Genomic DNA, 7,120 nt, shown 5'->3' with positions numbered 1-7,120 from the left:
TTATGGAAAAAGCATAACAAACAAACACGGCCTGACCGGCGGTGGTGAGGCGACATTTATCCCAAACCGGAGAGACAAACAGGAGCTGAGTGAAAAGTACAGATGACGAAGAGAGTTGAGAACGTCCAAATCAGCCACATGACGGGGCACAGGCATCATCATCGGCATAGTTTCATAGAATGCCACGCGGTCGCTTGGGTTTTCCCTCTTTAGTGAAGAATTTTCCCGCCCGGTGGTAGGTGTGCGGAACGACGGCGACAACGACGACGACGTCGACGACACAGCATGCGGTTCGGGCTTGTAATACTATGCTTCCTTTCGCGTCAGCTGCTCTCTCCCATCCCGCCAGCAGTGGCCACCATCATCACCATGCTCGAGCGTAATTCCCGCACACCGAGTCTGGTGCTGGTGGCCGAGAGGCTAGAACCATATCCAATCGACAGCCGCGGCTCAGTCTGGTATCGGTTCTAGTGCGCGTCGGAAGTGGTTTCTGTCGGTGGCGTTGTCGATTCGAAGCCGTGATCGCGTGTTGCTCTCGAGTGCGCGTAACTTTCGTTCGGGAACAGGCGGTCGTAAATATTATTGTCTGGATCGGAATCTCCGTTTCCCCTCAGTGCTTGTTTGGCGAACAGTTTTATGAGTTTTATGACTGCTGGGCGAATCGAACGGAAAGTGGAATTTCGAGTGTCTTTGCGATGGATTAACTGACATGCCGTTGCGAAACAATTGGGTTAATTGGATGAACGATTTTGTACTTTATTAACAGTGTGAGATCTGAGAGTTGAATAACCGGCTCGATTTGAACGCGGGTTGCCCGCCATTATAGTGCACCGATTGCAATGATGTATCCTGTGCAATTTATGCGGTGTGGAGTGCCATTCAACAACGAATAGATAGCATCAGATTGAACAGTGCTGTAGTGCAAGTATATTCAGGATAGTTGGGATTTGTCCACTATTGTGATATGGTGTTAAGTGTTGGTTTGGTGCAAACGATACTACGTACTGGAGAAGGAGAAACAAGAGAGTGAATGAGTGCAGCAGTGCGGTGAGATTGTAAACAAGCAGAGTAACTGTAAACAGATTGAATTAGTAATAATACTCTCCGTTGTCATCGTCTGTGAAAAAGTGATTACTGTCGTTGGCAAACCTTGGATACGATTAATAGGCATATTCAATCAATCCTAGAAGGTAAGTTCTGAGTAATGGATGGGCAGAGTTTGTGGAAATTTATCAAACTAACATTCTAACTGAAATTATTTATTATTGATAACTATCAAATTAGCTAAAGTGCACCGGTGGAGCAAATTTTGCATGTAAAAACAAACAGAATAATTTCGATAATTAACGATGTGTGGAGCAATAAAGTTTTCCAATATTTTGACGCTGAAGTCTGCTCCATCCACTCGAGAAAACGTTTGAAGTGCTAGTTTCGTTTAGTAAGATGCTTGATTTCTATATACTCTTCAAAAAGAAACTTTTTTGTTATAGTATTGATAACTACTGATACTTTTATAGGGATTAAAAATGGATAGAATAACTAAACTTTTATTATAATGCTTCTTAATTGGTTGAGGCAATTCGAAATGCACAGCTAATTGCACATTTTTTAAAATAATCATTATTTTTTAGGTAATGAGAAGAAAAAAGTCGTTCAAATCACAATCAAAGAGTAAAATTACTAGTCGTTGTTTTCAGATAATTCTCTGTTTTGTTTTAAATGCAGTTGAAGTTAAGAGTATCTACTAATTGCAATTTTTATTAATAATTTCCTCAGTCTAGGGTTGCAATATGAGTCAACATTAAGATTAAGGCCTACTCTGTAGGTTACGCGTTGAACTTTCTAATTAAGTTTTTTCGTAAAAAAAAAATCATTTCAAGGCTTGAAAAAACAATATGAAGTTTTCACTAACGAGGTAACTATTTTTACCAGCGAAAATCTAAAACTTTTTTTTAAAGCTTTTATTTCTATTTTAAAGATAAATTATACTCAGCAAGATGCATTGATTAATCAACAAGTTTGTCGATACACAAACTATTAAATGCTAAAATTTTGCTATCGAAAATCATTCTAAAAAATTACATTGCTCAACCTCAAAATTGTTTTAGTAAACTATGTTCTGACGCCACTGGATTTAATTTCTCGAGATATTTTCTCAGAAGACATTTTCAGCATGCCGCCAATTTGAATTTAAATGCTGAATTATGATGGGACTACTCAGCCAAAAAGGGTAAAGCAAAAATTTATCCTAAAATTTTGCTAAAAATGGTTCCATACATGGATGAAATAGATTCCAAATTTAAGTAACAGTTTAGTTTAAAGTGCGTCAAACAAAGTTTATGATAAATGATTTCGAATTGTCCTGAAAAAACCTCAAAGTACTTACAAAAGAAAACAAAAAAATGTATATTCTCTGAAACACCTTTCCAAAAAACAAGGAGGTCACGAATAAAATGATTTCAAATCAAAAACCAAAATATTATAGGTAATCTCACTTTTTTTTTCTATTTAAGCTGTGTTGGCTAAAATTTTTTGTTCTCGTCTGTTCTCATTCTACACCTGCAATTTTGATGTCATAAACTTAAACAATGAATTATTGAATACGGTGGAAAAGCTAAGGAATGGACGACTGTTGTCCTCCTTTTTTGTACTAACCCTGTATTTCTCTGTCTCATTTTGATTTCTGGCAGTTTGTGACTGTGAGTGCTGAATCAATCTCTTCTTCTTCTGGCTGCATCCAAGATGCGAGCTAGCTCTCGAAACTTAATGCTCTTCTGTCAATCTTTGCAAAGCACTGAGAAACATCTTTGTGTTCATAAATTTATTCATCTCTCAATTTTAGCGTCCTCCGTGTGCACAGAAACCGTTACTGTTTCACACGTCTAAAAAAAAGAACTGCACAAGCAATGCAACGTATTTACAACTTAAATTGCTATTTGTTTAGACGATTACCATTTGGATATTTTCCGCGACTAAATCATCAACACCCCTGCCAGTGTTTTTCATCCAGTTAAAGTAAATTGTATTTCAATTTAGATGGCAGCTGTTTCCATCTCGCAAACAAACAGAGTACCTGCAGCTAGACGCTTATGTCACTGGAAGCCAGCAGGCAGCACAACTGCACACAATTGTACTTCAAACAATTGAAAAAAAAAAACTATCCACTCGTCTCCTAAACCCACCGACCGACGGTGTTGGTCCTAAAAGTGGAGCAGACCAGACAGCGCAACAGACAGACAGCCACACCAACGAACGGCAAGACCTGTCGAGAGTGCACTGCGCTGGGGTTGGAAGATAGTTTTATATCTTTTTCCCCCATTTTTTTTTGTTCCGTATACAAACTCCGTACCGGATCGATTCATGTTTTGGAGCCCATATTGGCGGGATTGCCCGGAAGTAAACAATAACAGGATACAAGAAGTGATCTCGCCGTGAGAAGGAAGCGAAATAAAATAGAAAACTCGTAACTCGATATGATTGGAAGATGATTGAAACAGGAAAAAAAGATGCTAACGTAATAGGGAAGATGATCGACAGCAGCAGGGTGAACAAAGACCGATTGCATCACCATTTGGGAGCGATGGTAATCATGGATGAGAATAATGTTTTTCGGGCAGAACAATTACTATTTTACCTTTTTGGATAGCACAATTGCGTTGATGTTCAATAAAACAAACGTGCTTATATGTATAGGGCGGAGGGAATCATGGCAATACCTAAAAATGGTTAAGGTTATGGCGTTACCTAGTAAAGACCTTTTGAGTTAAGTTAGCTTTCTATTCAGGGATCGTCTTAGGATTGTCCTAATCTCAAATCTAATCAAATTTGTGAAAAGAGCTCAACTGTCAAATGTATACCAATCAAAATTCAGCTTTTCAAATTCTCGTAGGGGAACCGCTCCATTATTCATCTCATTAAGCCGATATTCGCGAAGAATGCACGGATTAAACACCAATTTTTCACGAAATCTTTGAACAAATAAACAAAACACGCTTATATGCTCTTATGGAATCGTCCATCATTGGTAATTTAGTAAACTTAGCTAGATTTATCTTAAATTTTGTAAAACAAACCATTTTTCATAACGCTTCCATATTCATCTCAAAACTTAAATCACTGCCCAATTATTCATCTTATGACGCCCCCATATTCATCATACTGTTTATCATGAATGAGTCACACTTTCATGAACAAGCGTAGCCGCAAACCGTCGTAACCTAGGTAACCACTGCAGTGCTGTCGATTTATGTCAATTATGTCGGAATAATTCAATATGAACAGTATATTTTTTTCATATTACCGGAAACTGATTTGGCAACTTTTGATTATCTTCAACGAACTAAAAACGGATGGAAATACATACAGTTGGAATATAGGATTTGTAAAAATTCATCTCATATATTTTTGCTCAATAAAGCTTGTTTTTGGAAATTTAAGTGAACATTTCAATGATTAAAGTATTTTCAATATAGAGAGTGATTTTGTTTAGTGAATAAATAAAAAGTGGTCCGCTAATGATGAAAGAAACTTTGGTTGGCTGCTAAACGAATTCCGTTATATCTGTATAGAGCAATGTGGGGATTTTGTTGTCTGAGGTAGGTGATTGATATAAATGAGTTTTCAAGTGCAGATGACTTTAATATCAAATTTAGAGCTTTTAAGTGAGTTTTTGAGGATTCTACCTTATTAAAAATCTAAAGTGTACTAAGAAGAATCCATTCCATGGATGAATAGATTGGTTTAGTTAGAAAATATACGTTTTTTCTAGTTTCCAATTGTGTTCTCATGTTGCATGAGATGAATATATGGGCTGAGATGAATAATGGAGCGGTTCCCCTATTGAAAAATGATTTTATAAGCAGGTTTTTTTTCAAAAAAACTTCAATCGCCATGCAAACATAAGATTACGGATTCACTCTGTGGGAGTTGTTTCTGCAAAAACCTCAAGAAATATTAATAATTCATATATCCTTTTTCAAAACAATACTAAATGCTGAAAATTCAAAAAGTTTCATTTTGGCCCTTTCTGTTGATCTTTATCATAACCAAACAAGGTTCCAACAATTTAAAACGGTTTCCTTGTATTTTCAATTTAAACTGTTTTTACGCAATGCCATTCGAATTTGGATCGCATCGCCCGCGTGGAAAAGACCCTAGTGCACTTTCTAATTTGCTGTTTGTGTTATATTGTTATCAAACATTAAGTCTTTGATTATGTAAATACAGTGGAATTGCGATTTTAATTTAATCACGGTCAAAAAAATACCGGTAAATCTAGCGAAACTTTGGATTCGAGGAAATAATGCAGTCTAATATTTTTTGTTGCGTAGCAGTGAAATCTTCCGAAAAATACTAAAATTTATCATTTCACCAAGTTCGCAGCTTCGTTGGACTCACGGGAGCATGTTTTTTTAACGTGATAGAATCGAAGTTTCACTGTATTCAGTGCCGATGAACCATGAAGCCTAAGTCTAAATCCACCTTATTTCGATAAAGTATGTTTCAAGTTAGGTTATTTTATATGTAAAGCAGCGTTGTAATGAAGCATATTTCTCAGGGTTCAATCAAAGTTCTTATTCGTCACGTCACCCGTTTTCCCGCATATTTGATTAGAAATTATTTTTATTGGGTTGACATCAAGAGAGTCGATAATTTTAGCAAGATGATAACATTTTTATGATATTTAGTTCTGCTTTTCTTTATTTTTTTTTGTCACTCACACGTTGGTGTTGTTTGAATGTTCAAAAATAAATATTGAGTTAAATGACCACTGAGGCCAATTAAAATTGTTCAGTTTCGTGAGAGTGGACATATTTTCGTAAAAGTGACCCAGAATTGTGTCTAACCAATAATTGTATAGGTACTTTACCACCAGTTTTTGGAACCATGCCAAATAATTTTCCTTAATCCAACTACATTATGATATAGACTAAAACTAATAAGTGATTAAAAAACTGTCAATGTAGTTCTTGCAATAGGTTTGAGAATACGAGCGATTTGTTCTTATGTTAACCCAATTGAAAGAAAGAGGGTAAGAGAGGATGTTTTCGGCAGTGATTCCTATATAATCTCAGGAGTTAGGAACAGCCTACGAAGCTAATTCTTTTTCATGATGCTTCGCCTCATCTCAATGTATGTACTGCAAAAAATTTAAAAAAATGTATGGTACTGCAAAAATTTATTTTTTAAAACTCTATTTTAATCACTGCCCAAAAAACGTTTCCTCATCCTAGTACAGATTTTTCTGCCTGAAATCTGAAACGATCGATCAGCATTGATTTTCGAAGTAGCGACTGCCAGAGGCGCATGATTAACAGCGAAATTTGCCTCTGCTCAATCTCGCAGCTCCCGGCTCTCTTAATCTGGATTCATTTGATTTCGTCTTATTTTAACAACCTTCTGGTAATGTGTAAATTCGCCGGTGAATTACGCATATTCAATTTCAACAGGGCCAGTATAAAAATGATTGATTATGGTTCAAAAACAATGCATTCGTTTGGTTTCATGGTCTTAGCGATAATTTTTAACATTGCAATGTGTAGCTAGGATACAACACTAAAAAAATCACAGGAAGGTTGTGTGCAAAGCCACGACCGCAAGGTTGAAGTAGAATACTTCTACAAGAAAGATAACCCGGCTGCTTGCGTGTCAGTCATTTTTCCTAGTAAATAAATGTTGACCGCTCATTGGCAGTATTGAAAATTCTGTGCAAACGAAGTTGAAGTACTACTCAATTTCAGTTTGCACATATAAATACGACCTCACTGAACAGGAAAAGTACAAACTCTTTGCGGCGCAAACAAGTTTCAACAGTCAGAGTTATATGTACATGTGAATTCAAATTAAGACAATTAACTTTTGGTTAAAGCTCAGAACAAGAAAATATTAAATCTTCAATTCATTTGTTTGGTTGTCCTAAAAATGGTTCGATTTCTCCTACCACTAGTAGAAGGCTCTTCTCCAGCGTCCCAACCAGAGGTTGGACACGTGTTACCTCTGGCTGCTTTTAAATTGACCTCCTACTGATACTTGGTTTCTTCGATGCACTTCCCCCATGCTGGTCCTTCGCGCGTTTTCGAGCATCACGCTTGTATTTGGCGTTCATATATTTAGACGTAGC

General features: G+C 36.7%; 1 protein-coding gene across 1 annotated transcript in view; it reads left to right on the top strand.

Annotated features, from left to right (window-relative positions):
• The first annotated feature begins 268 nt into the window (after positions 1 to 268).
• Positions 269 to 7,120, top strand: part of LOC129731933 (netrin receptor unc-5-like) — a 333,354-nt gene continuing 326,502 nt past the window's right edge. The window contains exon 1 of the mRNA XM_055692326.1: positions 269 to 1,190. The gene's annotated coding sequence lies outside the window, so the exon portion shown is untranslated. The remainder of the gene's footprint in view (positions 1,191 to 7,120) is intronic.

This window comes from Wyeomyia smithii, chromosome 3 (assembly GCF_029784165.1).
Source record: "Wyeomyia smithii strain HCP4-BCI-WySm-NY-G18 chromosome 3, ASM2978416v1, whole genome shotgun sequence".
Taxonomy (NCBI): Eukaryota; Metazoa; Arthropoda; class Insecta; order Diptera; family Culicidae; genus Wyeomyia; species Wyeomyia smithii.
This window is presented reverse-complemented; position numbering and strand designations above follow the sequence as displayed.